This window comes from Ailuropoda melanoleuca, chromosome X (genome assembly GCF_002007445.2).
Source record: "Ailuropoda melanoleuca isolate Jingjing chromosome X, ASM200744v2, whole genome shotgun sequence".
Lineage (NCBI taxonomy): Eukaryota > Metazoa > Chordata > Mammalia > Carnivora > Ursidae > Ailuropoda > Ailuropoda melanoleuca.
The window spans coordinates 39,911,651-39,923,415 of record NC_048238.1 but is presented as its reverse complement, the minus strand read 5'-3'; the positions used below and the strand labels follow the sequence as shown (position 1 = coordinate 39,923,415).

Genomic DNA, 11,765 nt, shown 5'->3' with positions numbered 1-11,765 from the left:
TAACTGCTTCCAGGGAGATAAGGAGAACCTGAGACAGTTTGGGACTTTTCTTTTGTCCCTTTGCAAATTGAAGCTCCCAAATACGGAGGGGCGATTTTTTTTTCTCCGTATTTGGGCAAGGCAGATAAGACCATGGTGTAACCGGCACACGGATTCACTGAAAGTTCTTTCTTTGAAAAACAGGACAGAGGGAAAATCCGGGAAAGAAAAGTTAAGTAGTTGAGAGTCTTACCCCACGACGGATAATGGGCTGGAAAGGGCTTTTCCCTTGAATAGGACGCAGGCCCGTAGAAGCATTGATGACTACAGCCAGCAGATGGCAGCAGGGGGCCGCGTCAGGAGAATTCACCCACGTGGAAAAGCCCCAGTTGGCCCTTTGGGCCTAGGAACCAGCATCTACTGGGAATTGGTAGAGGATATGATGCATTTCCCAGCAGAAAAACAAACAAACAAACAAACAAACAAACAAACAAACAAAAACACCCCACCAGTGTCAGAGTCTTCCAGAAGCCCAGGTTTAGAGTCTGGCATCTAAAATGAAGGGCCCACATAGCACAGTGATTACAGTCAACAATACTGTATTATAAACTTCAAAGCGGCTAAAAGACTAGATCCCACTTGTTCTCCCCACAGAAGAGAAATGATAATTACGTGCTGGCGATAGAGGCGTTAGCTAACACATGGTGGTAATCATACTGCAGTATATAAATGCATCAGATCAACACGTCGTACCCCTTAAGCCCACATGATGTTGTATATGTCAATTATATCTCCATGAGTATTTTAAAAAAGAATAAATACAATGAAGGCTGCTCACTTCGGCAGCACATATAAGAAAATTGGAACAATACAGAGAAGATTAGCATGGCCCCTGCTCAAGAAGGACACGCAAATTCGTGAAGCGTTCCATATCGAACACACACAAAAAAACGAAAGTCCCAGAGCCCTCGGGTTGCCCCAGTCTGCAAGACGAAGAGGGGAGGGGAGGCCCAGGAGCGAAGGCGTAGAAGAAACAGGAGGAAGGTCAGTCTGTGACACACAGATGACAGTGGAGAGTAGGGAGCAGATCAGAAAGGGTGGGGGTCATTTCTTTTTGTGTGACCTGGTGGCACTGATTTTAATCTGCTCTAAGAACAAGTAAGTAACCCAAATATCCGTCAATGGATGAACGGATAAACAAAATGTGGTATATACATACAGTGGAATATTATTTGGCTTTAAAAAGGGAGGAAATTTCCGGGTGCCTTGGTGGCCCAGTCGGTTAAGCATCCAACTCTTGACTTCAGCTCAGCTCTTGATCTCAGGGCCATGAGTTCAAGCCCCGCATTGAGTTCCATGCTGAGCATGGAGCTTATTTAAAAAAAAAAAAAAAAGGAAGGAAATTTTGACACATGCTACAACATGGATGAACCTTGAGGACATCATGCCAGGTGAAATAGTCCAGTCACAAAGACCGTAAAAAGACAAATACTGTATGACTATACATATATGAGGTATCCAGAATAGTCAAGTTTATAGAGGTAGAAAGTAGAATGGTAGTTGCCAGGGACTGAGGGGAGGGGAGGAATGGAAAGCTGTTGTTTAACAGGTACAGAATCTTGGGGGTTTTTTTGTTTTTTGTTTTTTTAAAGATTTTATTTATTTATTTGACAGAGAGAGAGAGAGACAGCCAGCGAAAGAGGGAACACAAGCAGGGGGAGTGGGAGTGGAAGAAGCAGGCTTCCCGCAGAGAACCCTGATGCGGGGGTCGATCCCAGAATTCCGGGATCACGCCCTGAGCCGAAGGCAGACGCTTAACGACTGAGCCACCCAGGCGCCCCAGAATCTTGGTTTTGCAAGATGAAAAAGTTCTGGAGGTTGGTTGTACAGCAATGTGAATATACTTAACACTACCGAGCTGTCTGCTTAGAAATGGTAAAGGTAGGGCACCTGGGTGGCCCAGCTGGTGAACCGTCTGCCTTCTGCTCAGGTAATGATCCCAGGGTCCTGGGACTGAGTCCCACATCAGGCTCCCTGCTCAGCAGTGCTTCTCCCTCTCTTCCCTGCTCATGCTCTCTGTCACTATCCCCGTCTCTCTCGAATAAATAAATGAAATTTTTTAAAAAAATTGTAAAGGTGGTAAATAAGGTTCCATCTCTTCTGATCCTTAAGGAGTTGTAGGCCATGCCAAACAGGGTGGTAGGACAGGACGTTGACATCAGGTTAGTGTAAAAAAAAATAATAATAATAATACTTCACATTTAAATGGCATTTTGCAGTTTTTAAAAACACATTTTTTTAAATTTAAATTTTGTTAGTTAACATACAATGCAGTATTGGTTTCTGGAATACAATTCGGTGATTCATCACTTCCATACAACACCCAGTGCTCATCACAGCATGTGCCTTCTTTAATACCCGTCACTCATCTAGCCCCATCCCCGGCCCACCTCCCCAAAACAACCTTCAGTTTGTTCTCTATCCTTAAGAGTCTCTTATGGCTTGTTTCCTTCTCTCCGTTTTTCTTTCCCCCATTCCCCTATGTTCTTCTGTTTTCTTTCTTAAATTCCACATATGAGTGGGATCATACGGTATTTGTCTTTCTCAGACCGACTTACTTCACTTAGCGTAATACACTCTAGCTATATCCACATCATTGCAAATGGCGAGATTTCATTCTTCTGGATGGCTGAGTACTATTCCATCATATATCTATACCACATCTTTATCCATCTGTCAGTTGACGGACATCTGGGCTCTCTCCATAGTTTGGCTATTGTTGATAATGCTGCTAAACACTGGGGCACATGTCCCCCCCCTTTGAATGAGTATTTTGGTATCCTTTGGGTGAATACTTAGTAGTGCAATTGCTGGGTCATAGAGTAGTTCTATTTTTAACTTTTTGAGGAACCTCCATACTGTTTTCCAGAGTGGCTGCACCAGTTTGCATTCCCACCAATAGTGCAAGGGGGCTCCCCTTTCTCCACAACCTTATTAACACCTGTTGTTTCTTGTGTGGTTAATTTTAGCCATTCTGACAAGTGTGAGCTGATATCTCATCGTGGTTTTGATTTGTGTTTCCCTGATGAGTGATGTCGAGCATCTTTTCATGTGTCTGTTGGCCATCTGGATGTCTTCTTTGGAAAGGTGTCTATTCATGTCTTCTGCCCATTTCTTTAACTGGATTATTTGTTTTTTGGGTGTTGAGGTTGGTAAGTTCTTTATAGATTTTGGATGCTAACCCTTTATCAGATATGCCATTTGCAAATATCTTCTCCCATTCCATAGGCTGCCTTTCAGTTTTGTTGGTTGTTTCCTTCACTGTGCAGAAGCTTTTTATCTTGATGAAGTCCCAATAGTTCATTTTTGCTTTTGTTTCCCTTACCTCAGGAGGCATATCTAGAAAGAAGTTGCTACGGCCGATGTCAAAGAGGTTACTGCCTATGTTCTCCTCTAAGATTTTGATGGATTCCTGTCTCCCATTTAGATCATTTTGGATTTATTTTTGTGGATGGTGTAAGAAGTGGTTCAGTTTCATTCTTTTGCATGTTGCTGTCCAGTTTGCTTAGCACCATGTGTTGAAGAGACCGGGTTTTTTTTCCCCATTGGATATTCTTTCCTGCTTGTCGAAGGTTAGTTGACCATATAGTTGTGGGTCCATTTCTGGGTTTTCTATTCTGTTCCATTGATCTATGTGTCTGTTTTTGTGGCACTTTGCAATTTACACAGTTCTACTGTAGAAATACCTTACCTTGTCAAGTCCTGCTAGCAACTAGTATGGAGGGAGGTAGGTCTGTGGGTTAAAAGAAAGTGGGTAGGCTACATGGAGGAAACGCAGGGAGTGAGAGGGTTAACACAGAGTAAAGGGACACATGATAGACTTGGTGGGCAGGTGGCAGAAATGGAAGTTGAAAGAGGAAAAGAAATCAGTTCGCGATCTACTTGATTCCTCTGTTTTTCTTCAGATGTGGTATTTGGTAACTATAGCCTCGTGTGTTCAAATGTTTTCTGTTCTTTCTGTGCCCCATTTTTCATAAGCTCTGTTATGAGAAGCAAGACATCTTCATAATTAAAGGTGCTTATGTTCAAAGTTGGGCAGGTTACTTATCTCTCTTGGCTTTAGTTTTCCCTCTGATAATAGTTTCTGCCACTTCAAGCCTCTTAGTTTCTCTTTTCATGTGTCCAGCCCTTTGACCTCAACAGCAAATGTCCCCCAGTGATTGAAAGAAATGGGGGTAACCAGAAGGGGGAATGAAGCATGAGAGACTAAGGACTCTGAGAAACAAACTGAGGGCTTCAGAGGGCAGGAGGGAGGGGGAACGGGATAGACTGGTGATGGGTAGTAAGAAGGGCACGTATTGCGTGGTGCACTGGGTGTTATACGCAACTAATGAATCATCGAACTTTACATCAAAAACCAGGGATGTACTGTATGGTGACTAACATAATATAATAAAAAAACATTTAAAAAAATGAAGTGATAGGGAATGCCTCTTCGAGGTTTTCCTTCTCTGAACTTGTCATAGTATTTTTGAGAAGATCGCCAATGGCATTAAGCAGGAAAAGAACTGGTTTGCAACATATAAGTTTCGTGCTTAGTAAAACTTGATGACTTCAAGGGTTTGGAAGAAAACAGTTGATGTGAGCGTGGAGTTGGCCGGCCCCCAAAACTTTTCAGGGGTTAGGTGGAAACCTTCAGGGGTGCTTCTTGCCAGCGATCTCCAACAATTTCCCTAAAGTATCTGATTACACTAGCTGGGGTGACAGTGTGGGTAATAAGGTAGAAATTTTCATTAGTCCAGCCCAGACAATTGTAGCCAAATTGAACACCAGGAAAATTTGGCTCTGACACTTCAAGAGGCAACACTTGTTACATTGGGTACATCCTGGCCTGCTGGAGATGGGGTGCTCGGTTCCTTCCATTCAACAAGTCCGTTTGAATGAAAACCTAATGTGGAACTCCTCACTTCTTTTTGTTAACAATACCAATTACTTTAGCTGCTGTTAAAATAAAAGAACTTCCTTCATTTGGATTTCTCAAACACAGATATGCACTGCTCACTCGAGGGTATCTGGAAATATTAACTTAAGGAGTTTATCTTATCCAGGGAGAAAATTCTGAGCTTTAAAGCTATTTAACTAAGATCACTTGATATATTTTATGACTAACACAACTGGACCAACCTGTATTTAGGCTCAGTCAATGCAAAAAGAAACAAAAAGCTAATGTCAACTAGATTACATTGTAAAACTTTCACGCGGTATTTAGGATCAGAAACTAACCATGTGTGGTTGACAACCGATGTCCCCCCTCCTTCTCTGAGACATCTTCACTCTTGGATTTTTAAGGATGACCTGGATTCATTTGTTGTGTAGTTGCCTCTTGAAGCAAAGCACATAATGGACTCAATAATTATGCTTTTAATCTGGGAATTCTCCTTTTTGATTCTCCAAAAGGGAGAATTCTTCTAGGCCATTTCCAGGTTCCTGCAGAGCCAAAAGATGCAGGAGAACATATTCTGCAAGTGTGCACAGACAGTTTTGAGAACTTACCACAGTGAGCTTTGTAATCCTTGTGTTCTGGTGACTATTGGTAACAAATCACCCCTACAATTGAGTGGCTTATTATGATCATTTTATTAGGCCCACTAATTTTACCGGTCAGGAATTCAGACAGAGCACACTGAGAGTCCTTTTTCTCTGCTCTGCCATGTCTGGGGCCTTGGCTGAGAAGACTGAAAGGCTGGGGCTGGAATCATAGGGAGGCATCTCCGTTCACGTGTCTGTCTGTTGATGCTGGCTCTTGGCTGGCACCTCAGGCGAGGGTGTGGACACGAACTCTGCTATGTGACCCTTCCATGTGGCCTGGGCTGCCTCACAGCATAGTGGCCTCAGGATAGTCTGACCATTTCCACGGTGAGTCAGGGCCTTAAAGTTAGTGTCCCAGGAAGCAAAGCAGAAACTGTGTTGCATTTTCTGACCCGGCTTCAGAAACACAGTATCACTCCTGCCTCATTCTACCCATCACAAGTCAATCACAAGCCCGTGACAGTTCAAAGAAAGGGGACAGAACCCCTACTTCCTGATGGAAGGAAAATCAAAAAGTTTGTGGATGTGTGTGATGGTTAATTTTATACATCAATTTGACTGGATCATGGGGCGCTCTGATATTTGGCTAAGCATTCTTTCTCTTTTTTTTTAAAGATTTTATTTATTTATTTGACAGAGAGACAGCCAGCGAGAGAGGGAACACAAGCAGGGGGAGTGGGAGAGGAAGAAGCAGGCTCCCAGCAGAAGAGCCTGACATGGGGCTCGATCCCAGAACGCTGGGATCACGCCCTGAGCCGAAGGCAGACGCTTAACGACTGAGCCACCCAGGCGCCCCTAAACATTATTTCTATATGTGTCTGTGAGGATGTTTCTGCATGAAATCAGCCAAGTCAGTAAAGTGGTTTGCCCTTCCCTCTTTGGATGGGCATCAGCCAATCCACTAAGGGCCTAGATTCGTCAAAAAAGTGGAGGAAGAAAGAATTTGGCCCTTCCTGCCTGGTTTGAGCTGGGACATCAACCTTCTCCACCCCCAGTGTTCCTGGTTCTCAAGACTTTAGCATTAATTCCTTCAAGGATCATCCAAGGTGCTGCAAATCGCAGGATTCCCCTCTTTCTCAGAAGAAATAATGACAGGGTAAATAATGTTCCAGTGTGCGTGTGTGTGTGTGTGTACGTGTGTGTGTGTGTGTGTGTGTACACATATATACCACATCTTCTTTATCCATCCAGAAATTTAAGTTGTTTCCATATCTTGGCTCTTGTGAGTAATGCAGTGAACATGGGAGTGCAGATATCTCTAAGAGATCCAGATTTCAATTCCTTTGGATAGATACCCAAAAATGGGATTGCTGGATCACAGGGTAGTTCTATTTTTAATCTTTTGAGGAACCTCCATACTGTTTTCCATAGTGGCTGCACCAATTTACATTCCCACCAAGAGAGTACTTGGGTCCCCTTTTCTCCACAGCCTTGCCAACACTTGTTCTTTCGTGTCTTTTTGATGGTAGTTATTCTAACTAGTGTGAGGTGGTATCTCATGGTGGCTTTAATGTTCATTTCCCTGATGATAAGCGATGTCGAGCATCTTGTCATGTACCTGTTGGCCATGTGTACGTCTTCTTTGGAAAACTGTCTATTCAGTTCCTCTGCCTATTTTTAAAAATTGGGTTATTATTTATTTGTTTATTTTTTGCTATTGAGTTGTATAAGTTCTTTATATATTTTGGATATTCACCCCTTGTCAGATATATGATTTGCAAGTATTTTCTCCTATTCTTTAGGTTGCCTTTTCATTTAGTTGATTATTTCTCTTGCTGTGCAGAAGCTTTTTAGTGTGATGTAGCCCCACTTATTAATTTTTGTTTTTGTCGCTGTCATATCCAGGAAATTACTGCCAAAACCAACATCAACGAACTTTTCCCCTATATTTTCTTCTAGGAGTTTTATGGTGTCAAGTCTTACATTTAATCTTGAATCCATTTTGAGTTCATTTTTGTGAATGGTGCAAGATAGCCAATTTCATTCCTCAGCATGTGATAATCCAGTTTTCACAGCACCATTTTTTGAAAAGATTATCATTTTCTCATTGAGTATTCTTGGCCCCCTTGTCAAATATTAGTTGACTGCACATACAGAGGTTTATTTCTGGGCTCTTGATTCCGTTTCATTTTTTGGTGTGTCTACTTCCATGCCATTACCATATTGTTTTGTTTACTATAGCCTTGTAGTATAGTTTGAAATCAGGATGTGTGATGCCTCCCACTTTGCTCTTTCTCAGGACTGCTTTGGCTATTCAGGGCCTTTTGTGACTCCATACAAATTTTAGGACTTTTCTTTCTACTTCTGTGAAAAATGCCGTTGGACTTTTGATAGAGATTGCATTGAGTCTATAGGTAGCTTGGGGTAATATGGACATTTTAACAGTATTAACTTTTCTGATTCATGAACACAGAATATATTTCCATTTGTTTGTGTCTTCTTCAATTTCTTTCATTGAAGTATTATAGTTTTCATGAAATAGAAACCAAAAAAACCCCAGTAGAACAGATCAATGAAACTAGGAGGTTGTTCTTTAAAAGAATTAATAAGATTGATAAATCCCTGGCCAGACTTATCAAAAAGAAAAGAGAAAGGACCCAAATAAATAAAATCACGAATGAAAGAGGAGTGATCACAAGCAACACCGAAGAAATACAAACAATTATAAGATCATTTTATGAGCAAATATATGCCAAAAAATTAGGCAATCTGGAAGAAATGGATGCATTCCTGGAGACATATAAACTACCAAAACTGAACCAGGAAGAAATAGAAAATCTGAACAGACCCATAATCAGTAAGGAAACAGAAACAATCAAAAATCTCCCAACAGGAGAGGAGTTAAGATGGTGGAGGAGTGGGGGACCCCTTTTTCAGCCGGTCCCCTGAGTTGAGTTGGATAGGTACCAGACCAGCCTGAACACCCACGGAATCAGCCTGAGACGCAGGAAGATACGTCTGGATCTCTACAAATGAACATCTCCAGCGCTGAGCATTGAGGTACGAAGCGGGGAGCCGTGAAACTGTGCACAGATATCGGAAGATAAACGGAAGGGGGAGGGAGCCGCCGAGTTCGGGCGCCGGGAAGCGGTAGCCACCTGCACAGGGGGAGCGGGCGGACTCGCGGACCTGCACACGCGAGACAGCAGACTGAGACCGTGAGCCGGGGAACGCACGCCACCAGACTGAAAACCGGAGCTCCGGTGCGCTCACCGGAACCAGACTGAGACCGGGAGCTCCGGAGTGCGCGGGGGTGGCTGGCGGCTGGAGGTGTTAGAAACACAAAGGACAGAGACGCGCCGGCCCTGGAAAGAGACGCGCCGGCCCTGGAAGTGAGGGCTGGGACACCAGGTGTGGGGCGCACATCCCGGGATGCTGCAGGGTTGAGCAGCACCAACAGAAACAGAGTTAAAGTGGCCAGAACATCAGTGGAGAACGGTCCGCGGGCTGAGATTCAGCCACTGCTGCTCTGACTCTCAGAAGAGGCACAGCAGACCACCAGGGAAAGCCGCCAGAGAACAAAAGCCTAGAAATACTAGCTCACAGCGTGCCTATCCCCATTTCCTCTCACAGGGGACACGGAGACTCTACCCAAACAGGGTTGCCTAAGTATCGGCGCGGCAGGCCCCTCCCCCAGAAGGCAGGCTGAAAAATCCAGAAGCCCACATCCCTAAGATCCCTATAAAACAAGGGTGCACTGCCTGGGTCCCGGTCAATAATTTGGGCTCTGGACAACCCCGCAACCTCTCCTCATCAGAATGACGAGAAGGAGAAGTCCCCTCCAGCAAAGAAAAGATAGTGAGTCTGTGGCATCTGCCACAGAACTAATGGATATGGATATAACCAAATTATCAGAAATGGAATTCAGACTAACAATGGTCAAGATGATGTGTAGACTTGAAAAAGGTATTGACGAAAATGTTAATGAGAATATAGAGTCTCTAAGGGCGGAAATGAGAGCGAATCTGGCAGAAATTAAAAATTCTATGAGCCAAATGCAGTCAAAACTAGAGGCTCTGACGGCCAGGGTCACCGAGGCAGAAGAACGTATCAGCGAATTGGAGGATGGGTTAGTAGAAGAGAAAACTAAAATAGAAACTGGGCTCAAAAAAATCCAGTCTCAAGAATGTAGGGTAAGGGAGATTACTGACTCAATGAAACGTTCCGATGTCAGAATCATCGGCATCCCCGAGGGGGTGGAGAAAAACAGAGGTCTAGAAGAGATATTTGAACAAATTGTAGCTGAAAACTTCCCTAATCTAGCGAGGAAAACAAACATTCGTGTCCAAGAGGCAGAGAGGACCCCACCCAAGCTCAACCATGACAAACCTACGACTCTATGAAACGATCCAATGTCAGAATCATCGGCATCCCTGAAGGGGTGGAGAAAAACAGAGGTCTAGAAGAGATATTTGAACAAATTGTAGCTGAAAACTTCCCTAATCTAGCAAGGGAAACAAGCATTCGTGTCCAAGAGGCAGAGAGGACCCCACCCAAGATCAACCACGACAAACCTACGCCACGTCACGTCACAGTGCAATTCGCAAATATTAGATCCAAGGATACAGTATTGAAAGCGGCCAGGGCAAAGAAATTTCTCACGTACCAAGGCAAAGGTATCAGGATTACGTCAGACCTGTCTACAGAGACCTGGAATGAGAGAAAGGCTTGGGGGGGCATTTTTAAAGCTCTTTCAGAGAAAAACATGCAGCCAAGGATCCTTTATCCAGCAAAGCTGTCATTCAGAATTGATGGAGAAATAAAGACGTTCCAAAATCGCCAATCATTAACCAATTTCGTAACCACGAAACCAGCCCTACAGGAGATATTAAGGGGGGCTCTATAAAGGTAAAAAGGCCCCAAGAGTGATACAGAGCAGCAAGTCACAACCGATACAAAGACTTTAAAGANGATACAAACAAAGACTTTACTGGCAACATGGCATCATTAAAATCATATCTCTCCATAATCAGTCTCAATGTAAATGGCTTGAATACTCCCATAAAACGCCACAGGGTTGCAGATTGGATAAAAAGACATGACCCATCCATTTGCTGTCTACAAGAGACTCATTTTGAACCCAAAGATGCATTCAGACTTAGAGTAAGGGGATGGAGTACCATCTTCCACGCAAATGGACCTCAAAAGAAAGCTGGAGTAGCAATTCTCATATCAGATAGACTGGATTTTAAACTAGAGGCCATAGAGAGAGATACAGAAGGGCACTATATTATTCTTAAAGGAAGTATTCAACAAGTGGATATGNAATGATTTTTTATTATACTATGTTAGTCACTATACAGTACATCCTCGGTTTCCAATGTAAAGTTTGACGATTCATTACTTGCATATAACACCCAGTGCACCATGCAATATGTGCCCTCCTTACTACCCATCACCAGCCTATCCCATTCCCCCACCCCCNACCAGCCCTACAGGAGATATTAAGGGGGGCTCTATAAAGGTAAAAAGGCCCCAAGAGTGATACAGAGCAGCAAGTCACAACCGATACAAAGACTTTAAAGAGAAATGGCATCATTAAAATCATATCTGTCAATAATCTCTATCAATCTAAATGGCTTAAACTCTCCCATAAAACGCCACAGGGTTGCAGATTGGATAAAAAGACATGACCCATCCATTTGCTGTCTACAAGAGACTCATTTTGAACCCAAAGATGCATTCAGACTTAGAGTAAGGGGATGGAGTACCATCTTCCACGCAAATGGACCTCAAAAGAAAGCTGGAGTAGCAATTCTCATATCAGATAGACTGGATTTTAAACTAGAGGCCATAGAGAGAGATACAGAAGGGCACTATATTATTCTTAAGGGATGTATCCAACAAGTGGATATGACAATTATAAATATATATGGCCCCAACAGGGGAGCAGCAGGATACACAAGCCAACTCTTAACCAGAATAAGGAGACATATAGATAAAAATACTTTAATAGTAGGGGACCTCAACACTCCACTATCAGCAATAAACAGAGCACCGGAGCAGAAAACCAACATAGAAACAAGAGCTTTGAATGCCATACTTGATGAGTTGGACCAATGACATACAAATGGCTAACAGACACATGAAAAAATGTTCAGAATCAATAGCCATCAGGGAAAGTCAAATCAAAACCACACTAAGATAGCACCTTACGCCAGTTAGAATGGCAAAAATTGACAAGGCAAGAAACAACA

At 43.1% G+C, this 11,765-nt stretch overlaps 1 non-coding gene across 1 annotated transcript; it reads left to right on the top strand.

Moving 5' to 3' along the window:
• The first annotated feature begins 809 nt into the window (after nt 1–809).
• LOC117797609 lies at nt 810–916 on the top strand. Its single transcript, XR_004622608.1, has one exon. It is a non-coding gene; the product is annotated as a U6 spliceosomal RNA (small nuclear RNA).
• Nucleotides 917–11,765: the final 10,849 nt, after the last annotated feature.